Source organism: Epinephelus moara, chromosome 4, assembly GCF_006386435.1.
Source record: "Epinephelus moara isolate mb chromosome 4, YSFRI_EMoa_1.0, whole genome shotgun sequence".
NCBI classification, from domain to species: domain Eukaryota; kingdom Metazoa; phylum Chordata; class Actinopteri; order Perciformes; family Serranidae; genus Epinephelus; species Epinephelus moara.
Genome location: NC_065509.1, coordinates 10,411,372 through 10,421,252, shown reverse-complemented (window position 1 = coordinate 10,421,252; position 9,881 = coordinate 10,411,372). Strand labels below are relative to the sequence as shown.

The 9,881-nt window shown below is 40.3% G+C and overlaps 1 non-coding gene across 1 annotated transcript; it reads right to left on the bottom strand.

Moving 5' to 3' along the window:
* Nucleotides 1-574: 574 nt before the first annotated feature.
* On the bottom strand, nt 575-646 carry trnam-cau (transfer RNA methionine (anticodon CAU)). Its single transcript has one exon. It is a non-coding gene; the product is annotated as a tRNA-Met (tRNA).
* Between the last annotated feature and the right edge of the window lie 9,235 nt (nt 647-9,881).

Here is a 9,881-nt window from a genome sequence, read left to right as displayed (position 1 = left end):
TTGGTAATCTAACCTATGTTTCATGTTTCCTGTGAACATTAAAGTTTATTTTGAAAAGACACCATAGGCCTACATGTAATGAGTGGAAACTGACACACCGTCTCCTAGCATCCAAAACTGACACTAGAGGCATACCTAGAGCGCCACAGTTTGAAGCGTAGGGCCACTGAACAAGCTGCTGTATTTGACGGGTTGGGAATGAGAACATGCTGCCAATACAGAGAGAGGACATTGGGTGGCATCTGCTCCTCTAGTGAAAGCTAACTGTAGCCCTTTTAGATAGGAATTGTGCAAATTTGCAGGAAAGCCCAATCAGTCTTTTTTCAGCATTGGCAGTTTAGAAACAAAATTGGGGAGTGCGGCAAAATGCCACCTACCTACTTTTGTTTATACAGAATGCGCCTTTATCGGGGTAATGGGGGGGCGTGAGCAAGTAACACAACGTATAGCTCAGCGTGTGACATAACCAGTGACGTGGGTTGGTGGTTCATGAAGCTTCATTTGGACATCACTACTAATGGATTGCTCTTCAGATGAATATGATAAAGATCTGCAGGTTGACAATAAACTCCATTAGCAGAGGATGGTTTCGATCCATCGACCTCTGGGTTATGGGCCCAGCACGCTTCCTCTGCGCCACTCTGCTCAGTGCTTGTGTGTTTGGGTGTGGGAGTATTTAATAGCTTTTATTGTGTAGCAGCCATAGGATGTGCAATATGTTTGTCAATGTTGTTAGCACTTACTGCAACTATTCACTAAAATGCTTCTTCAAAACAAGACAGCAGTCATTTCTGGGGGGGGTTTCATATTTGAAATACAGTAATGAACAACAGTGAGGAGCCACACTCAAATGATAAGACGGGGCTGCACACCTTCAGGAAAGATTTCTCAGTTTCCAGCCACAATCCCAAGACCTGTGACAGATATTCCAAGAACCTATAGATAAAGATGGCAGTGGTGGGATTTGAACCCACACCTCCATAGAGACTGGAGCCTAAATCCAGCGCCTTAGACCACCTGACCACGCTACCTCAACCCTAACCCTAACCCTCATATGAAGAATCCTTTATATCTGCAAAGCCAGGTCACAAATATGATTGCCAGTGGTGGGATTTGAACCCATGCCTCCTGAGAGACTGGAGCCTTAATCCAGCATCTTAGACCACTCGACCACTGGACCTGTCAGTCAAAAGTTCTTCGTAGCCATAATAATCGAAGGAGTTTTAGTGAAACCCAACGGTATTCAATGACTGCTACAACACAGCTGCTTGATGCATAACTACAGTGTTCACTGCAGCAGTAACATGGAAAGACATCTCATTTGAGATATTTGTGGCAGTGGGTGCTGAACTGTCTGAAAACGTGACAATGCGGGTATTGATGAATAAGATGTAGATCTGCAGGTTTCTCATTAGCAGAGGATGGATCAGCCACTGGGTTCTTGGTGCAGCAAACTTCCGCTGTGCCACTCTGCTTTCAGCTACCATTATGAGGGTTGCGCACCTGCAATTTTTAATTTCACACAAGTTTCTGATCTGTCAGCACCTGGGGAGTATACACTAAATCAGGTGGACTTGCAAAAAAGGAGGACCAGATTGGCAAACTCTCTTCTTAGGTAAATCTACCAATGCCAAAATGCTTGGATCCCATGTGTGCTTTCTGAAATTGTGGATGGAGAGGCACGGAGAAGCTCAGCAAAAATTCAGAAGTTCATAACCTTCAACTTCACAGAATATACAGTTAACCCATCATGAGATACCTTTTTTTAATGACATTTGTTCAGATAAGTTTTCCCAGTTTCCTGTTGTAATTCCAAAATTGTGGCCAGATATCCAGAAGTACCTGAAGATGCAGATACCTATGAGGAGATTTCGACTTCGACTACATCTTCATAGAGACTGGAGCCTAAATCCTTTGCCTAAAGGCCCAAACGCACTGAAAGTGCTAACAGATGTGCATCATTTGACACGTGTCAATTGATGCTCCTGTGGAGCACTGCAGGCATCAGATTTTCAAATTCAACATCATAGAACCAGCAGTATTTTAGGAAAAGGTTGCTGTTTGTGGTATATGTAAGCTTTTCTATATGTTTCTATTTGAGTAGATAAAAACATTACAAAAGGCAGGAGGGCAGCTGATGGGTGTGTGCTGCTACTTTTATCAGTTGGCTGGTAGTAAGGGGGCCAGCCATCTTATTTCATCTTAAACTTTTTTCTTCCAGGTGGGTGAATGTCACCTAAAGCACAGAATCATAACTCCCTCCAAAACCGAAACAAGGTGGCAGTGGGGGTGTAAAAGCATTTGAAGCACCTCATAACACGTTTGATGCATGCTCTGTTATTTAAAACAAAAGGTGTCCTTCAAAACATCAAATGTTTTCCGTGCATTTGGACCTTTGACCACACAGCTATACTATCTCAACTCCCAAAGGTGAAAAAACACATTATAATGATATTTTAAAAGACTTAATGTCCAGAAGTTTCTAAACTTAGCTGTATCAGTACGGATGGATACTGCAGAGACAGCATCAAGCTGCTGGTTGACAATATTTTCCATTAGCAGAGGATGGTTTCAATGCATTTACCTCCGGGTTACAGGTCCATAAAGTTGAATAACTGCCTCACTGTTAAATGGTAGTAATGAATGGTAAATCAATTACTGCTTCATAAATACTGACAGACAGATTCAGTTAATGTTCTTGTTATTTTGTTGCTTCCTGTAAAGGAACAAAAAAGGCCTTCAACCATCAATCTGCAATTAGATTGACAGTGGAAGTTGCTGAAAGTGTTGAGGTATGACCTGTGGCATTCTTTGCCGGTCTTATGAAAAAGCTTGCTGTGCAATGTCTGACTTATTCCAGAATTTGCCAAATACCCAATATTGCCAACGTCTCTAGTAGAAATAAAAAATTTAATCAGCATTTCCCTGCTGGCCAATGTTAATTTCCACCCTCTCTTTATCATCTAATGAAGTGGGATCACTCCCACAACAATATTATAATCAGTGCCACAAAATTGCCAGTTGCACTGGTTGAATTTGCCATCAAGGTCTGAATTACACAATCTTACAAACACACCCTGAAGTCTACTAAATCAGTATCAAAATCCCTCATGTCATATTTTGCTATCGCACTGAAAGAGGTTTTCAGTATTAATGAATTTTGGCTGAACTAGGGCCAAGGCTCCTTCAGCAGGCTCACCATTAAGTTACAGTCAACTACAGTTCTCCCAAATCTGTCTTTCTCGCTTCAAACATTCAGTCATTTGGGAATTTACCATCCTGCAGGAATATAGAGTTGTAAAGCTCTGCTCTCAGGCATCCAACAAATATGAACTGGTGTGATACAACAAATGCAAAAAGCAAAATAAGAAACACCCAGGAGCAATCTCCTCTCATCTGCCTCTCTGTTTTGAACCGCAACTGATTTTTTGGCCTCTTCAGGTTCACGATTGTGCCTCCAAAATCCAAGTGTTCTGTCTCAAATCGATTTATATGGATTTGAGCTGTACAATATTAAATTTCCTTTGATTCCTTTCAGCCCAATAAAAGAAATGAACTACCTGAAAACCCAAGGACATGTTTTTCTGCCTGCTGGACTCTGCTTTTGACTCCCTTCATTCAGTTTGAGTGAATTTGTTTCTTTGATCATTTGTGTTGCTTGAGTATGTGCCCTTGTGTATGAAATGCTCCAAAATAAGTTGAAAAGGAGGGTACAGTAACAAAAGTAGAAGGTCATGATTCTGCCTGGCTGACTCTATTTGTATCTCAGTCCATGTGCGTAATAGATTCTTTTTCCATTACCAGTAGATCAGAGCCATGTGCATGGCTCTGCAGTACATGCCTTCTGTTTTTTTGTTTGAACCTCAGTCACATGACTTGGACTCGAGTCAGACTGGAGTCACAAATTTGATGACTTTAGACTTGACTTAACAAAATCAAAAAAAACAACTTGTATCTTGACTTGGACTTTAACACCAATGACTCGTGACTTCACTTGGCCTTCAGCCTTTTACTTGAAAACACTTGATACCTTCCCCCGAGCCCAAAGATTAAAAGTTTAAAGCTATTTAAAAAGTGTATAACTAATCAATTTATTTCCATTCATTTCCTGAATCAACTAACATTGGCACTATTCATTCCCAGCAAGTCAACACTTAATTCCTCTGAGCCACTTTGTCTAAGTACACCCAACAGCATCCAAGTTGCAGAAGAGAACCATGAAGAACTAACATTACGTTACTGAGCACCACTTTGAAAAAATGATACCAAAGGTCATTTCATTAGCAGCCAAAAACAACACCATGGTCAACAAAAAAACGATCTGCAGTATGCAAAACATGCAAGTTGAAAATTACAGACAGATGCAACAACTTCCACTTTCACTCGATACTTGAATTTGCACAAAGAATGGTAAGTCAAGGCTAAACACAGTTAATGAGCTCATGTTAGGTAAGGTTATAACTCTGTTATGAAAATGGCATTGCAGAGCGTAGACCTCCGCCAAGCAGCTCGGATTTCCCGCCATTTTATTATTTTATCCATTATGCTTCAACCGATCACCACCAAAATTGTATCATCTGTTCCTTGTCCCATTATCAACCTTTCCTGAAATTTCATCAAAATCCGTTCAGAACTTTTTGAGTTATTTTGCAGACAAGCAGACAAACAGACCAACACCGGTGAAAACATAACCTCCTTGGCGGAGGTAAAAATGGCATGACCTATACCTGCTGCCTTTAAAAACACAAATAATGCAGTAGTATTGCTATTGCAATACAGACAAGAAACACTTTAGAGTATAAATAAGAGTAGTTCTGAAATAGCCGTGAAAATTAATCTTAGAGTCACTCTTATCCGATAGACATTTCTTTAGCCAGTTATAATTTCTCCTTACCTGTGAAGCCTTGGGCTGATAATTGGTGCTGCTGTCAGGTCCCTGTCCTGATACCTGCCTGGTTTTTCCCTGTCCCTCTTCTATCTATTGCAATAATATAGATAATACATGTGTAAAGCAAAATTCATAAATAGAATTGTGAATAGTAGTGGTGACAGCTGTGGAAATTAACCTCAAAGTCACTTTTATGCTATAGATATTTTCTCTCATCCAGTTATAATCTCTCCTCACCTGTGAAGACCCTGCATGATCATCCTTGCTGGCATGAAGTTTCATTTGGACATCACCAGCGATGGGCCCCAGTGCATGCTATCATGACTGGCCAATTAGTGTACATATGCTATTGTGCACATATTTTCTTGTCACATGATCGAGACTTGACATTGAATAACATTTATATACATAGCTATCATCATAGCCAGTTAATTTGGAATAAGCATTTAATTTTGCTATACATGCTACTAACAAAGTAAGATGAAGAAAGGTTTGCCTTTTTCAATGGCATATAAAGCAAATGGCGCCGGTGCAACCATACTGCCTGCACTGTCTATATTTACACCACCGACTTGGGACTTGTCTGTCTTGACTTGGGACTTGAATGCAGAGACTTGAGACTTGCTTGTGACTTGCAAAACAATACCACCTCTGGTAGAGAGAAGTACAGAGGCCTGTAAAAATGATACAGTAGTTATATCTTTTTTTTATATTTGTTACTCATTCAGTCTCTCTCTCAAACTTGGAGCTAACTAATTTGGAGTGATGTTAGAGCGCTGCTTGGACAGAGACAGACAGAATTTGTGATGACACATCATTGCAATTTACCTGAAAAGTGGCAAAAATTAGCATGTCCACTGTCATATTTCCATCACTGCTGAGCTGAAGCTGATAAACAGCTGAGACTACTGCAGAGTCATATGCCACAGGAATGAATGCAGATTTTAATCTCTCAGACTAAAGACAAAAGCCAGATATTAGTGGGTGTTAGTGGGATTTAGTCCAGTGGGAAAGGAGCTATGTACAATCATAAATAAAAGGGACACTAGATGCAAGGAACAAAAGAAAATCGACTTTATATAAACACACTTTTCTTTTACTTGTGTGACCATGGTGACCGACGTCATATGTACATGTCTAAAAATGGGCGGACATTCTCTGTCTTTTTTCTGCCCCTTCCTTCATCCTTTCTGCCAATCCCTAAGTACACAGACTATTAATTCTCTGTCTCCCGCCTTCCTCCCTCCCTGTCTCCCTCTGTTCATTCCCCGATTACACACATTAATAATTAGACAGAGACCCAGGTGGTGACAGAGGAGACAGTGCAGGGCCCCAGCATGCAGCTCGCTCCCAAAGCTCAGTCCTCACTGCGCAGCTCACTGCAGGGCCCACCACAGAGACCCCAGGCAGGTGAAATCTCATCTCCTCAGATGGTTTTATTGTACTTTGCTCTTAACTGAACTGAAGTACATGTCTTAGAGCCCCAGTGTGTCTGTGTGGTGGGGGCGGATGGGTTTTAGCACCTGGGATTCTTACTGACAGACAGACAGACAGACAAACAGACAGTATTGAGCCAGTTTGTAACCTTTTCTGCATCATTTCACTTTCTGTTTGATTTTTGATAGAAACTTTCTTCTTGTGTCTTTGAGGGAAGTTGGAGAAATGGGATTTAGGCACGCACTGTGCCATCAAACAGTGTCATTTACTCCCCGAGTCTGGGGCTTCTTAAGCATTTCACCACCTACATCTCAGGTGGGGATGGAAAATAAGCTTTCTGACAGTTTCTAAAAACCCATCACGACTCAAACTACAGACTGAGCTCCACTGTTTACCCAGATTACAGAAGTAAACAAGCCTTCCACACCCTCAAAACACATGTAAAATTCATATTAAAGTGTCACTGCCAGTCCTTGTATCAAAAACTCCTGTGTACGTTTGGGGATGTGTGTGGATGTGTGGGTGTGTGAAGTCCTAGTTTGCAGGCAGAGCGCAATCTCGTCTGCTCTCACTAAAGAATCTGGAGGTTTTAAAAACCAAAGTCACACACACACACCTATCAAATCACTCTGTGACTCATCAGTATCTTTTTACTTGATTGAATTTTTTAAAGCGAAACAGCAACACAGATTGGACACACACACACACCCAGAGACATAACTTTCACTGTACGTTTGCTCATTGTACCAGTTATGTGTGGGCATGCAGCCCACTTTCACTCCCATCATGTGAAATACCACTGTTTTGTCACTGATCTCGGCATCAGACACCGACACACAGAGGCACGCTTCACATTGGTTTTCCACATTAATACATTCACACATTAATAATTAAAGTCTGGGTATGGTAGGCAGGGTGGTAGGTGGGTCAAACTAACTCCAGATTTTCACACAGGAGCCCATTGTTAATTTCCCGTGTTAAACCAAGTTTGTTTTTTTTTAATAACAACGTAGTGTGCTAGTGTAGCATGCAACATTAGTCACATAGGTCACATCACGTGACGTTATATGATGTTAGTAACAATCATACTTATTTTAAGCTAAACCATGTTTTTTTTTCTAAACCTAACTACATGCTTTTGTTGCCTAAACCTAAGAAAATATCCTAAAAGCAATGTTTTTACCTACATTGTAAGTTTATTTTGAAAAAGATTGTATGCATGAAAAGAACAGAAACTGTACACTTCCTATGAAAACCAACGTATTTTGAAAAGACACAATGCATGTAACAAGCATAAATTGACACACCATCCCTGAATGTAATTTGAGGTCCACTGACAAAGTGGTGGTATTTGACGAGTTGGGATAAGAATGGGGTCATTTGGGTCGATTACTTACTTGTGTGATAAAATACTCTCAACTCAAAGGTCCAATTAACTGGCATTATTCATTTTCATGTATATATGAGGGTTGTTACCAAGAATTATGTCTTATGTTTGAAACACTGCAGTGGCATAAATATAGACAGTGCCAGCAGCATATGCCTGTGTCCAAAGAAGAACTCTCATTAAATTAAAAACAGTGCCATTTGGTACATATGCCCTTGAAAAAGGCAAACTCATTTCCATAATGTTTATTTTTTCTTTTTTTTTTTAAATAGTCAGTAGTATCTATAACAAATTATACATATTCTGTAACTACAAACCACCTGTTCTATAAATCAAATATTAAAATTGTTGAATAATAATGATTTCTTATTTTCTTTGGTATTTTTTGTTATGTACAGATATGCAATGATGATTGCTGAGTAATATGTGTGTTGATGTTATCCAATGCCCAGTCTCTGATCATATGACATGACGATATGTGCACCATAGCATGCACTAGGGCCTGTCATAATAGCGTGCATCGGGGTCCATTGTAACTACCTTACACCATTGAAACACTATCAACACATAAGTGCTACTAGTTGTGTTTACACTTAATTGTGCGAAACTTTTGAAACGTTGCAAAAAAGACACATGAATTAGGCCCTTTTTTTATCCATTGGTCTGGAGCAAGTAAACTATACTCCGCAGAGTGTACTTTCGTCACAAGCTGGCATAAAGGCTATGCTTAGAAGTAGACGTTGCACAAAAAAAAAAGGTCACTTTGGTCGTCTAGCCCAGAGACAAGAGAAAAGAGAAAAACAGAGAGCGGTTTTGAGGACTTTGTTTCAACTGCACAAGTTTTAATAGTTGGTACTGACCATGTTTCCTGCTGTCCGGAGTCAACTCTTTTTGGACCAAAGCAAAAATCACCTCAAGTACCATAAAAATCTTTCTGGTCAATTGAGGAAAGTTTATCAGTTTTTTTCCATTTTTATTTTCTAGACCTCAAAATGTGCATGAAAATACATTTATGGAAACACGGTCCCCATTATGACCGTGGGGCTTGCTGAGATAAGACTCTCAGGTTCTATCAGGGATCACCACAGACATTAACCTGGCTAACATGCCCTCACATTTCTAAACGAGTTGATACTGAAGGATAACTACTGCAATGTTTACATGTTTCTACTCATTAGTTCCCCCAAAAAGCCTAAATTGATGGACATTTGCCACCAAGCGTCCATCTGTTTTACTAAGATGTGACATTGCCTGCTGGAAACTTCTATTGTTCTCAAAACCAATTAAAGGCAGCTTGCAGAGACACTGCTGCCTTGACTGATATAATCCATCATAGTAAACAACACCTGTATTGTATTTTCTACTAACATCACTTCATAAAACCACAATAAAACCAAAGTGGTTCCTTTGTACCAGAGCTGGGGACAGATCACTGTGTGTCCAGCAGACATCACCGCCCACTTTGCCCTGAGTCCTTGTTTACCTTCTCTGCTACCACAACATAACAGTGGGCCACATGGGAAAATGTGACGAATAATGTCAATAAACATGATAATTAGCGGCAATAGGAGTGTTTGATGATGTTTTGATAATGAAGATGATGGATTGTATTCATTAGCGCAACAGTTTGTCTCTGTGAGATGTTTTTAATGGATTTTCAAAACAATAGGAGCCAATGACTTCAAACCTGCAGTAGAGCAAGCAGATAAAGTTGTTACTGAATTTCTCCACAAGATTAGTATTAGGATTATTATTAAGTGGGTTGAAGCTGTAATCCTTAAACCTAAAATATATGGGGGTTTTTTTGGCCACTCGGGGGGAAGCTGAAACAAGGGTCAAGGGATAATACTCTGAGGGTTCATCACAACCATAGACTCACATGTCTGACATGACTGTCCTCAGAGCAGGACATGGAGGAGCCATTCCTTCAGGGTCTGAGTCTGCCATGGAGTTTACTGCCTGTTTAATGTGCCTAAAATACCTCCATAGGACGCATTTGTGGGCATCCTAATAAGATGTCCAAACAATCCCAACCAACCCCTTTCTCATTCCGAGGTCATCAAATACCCAAACCCCTTTGGCATCTGATACCGGCACACAAGGGACAATTATATACAGTATGCAATTCCACAATAACTGCACAATTCCATGTGCTGATGAGCCTGTCTT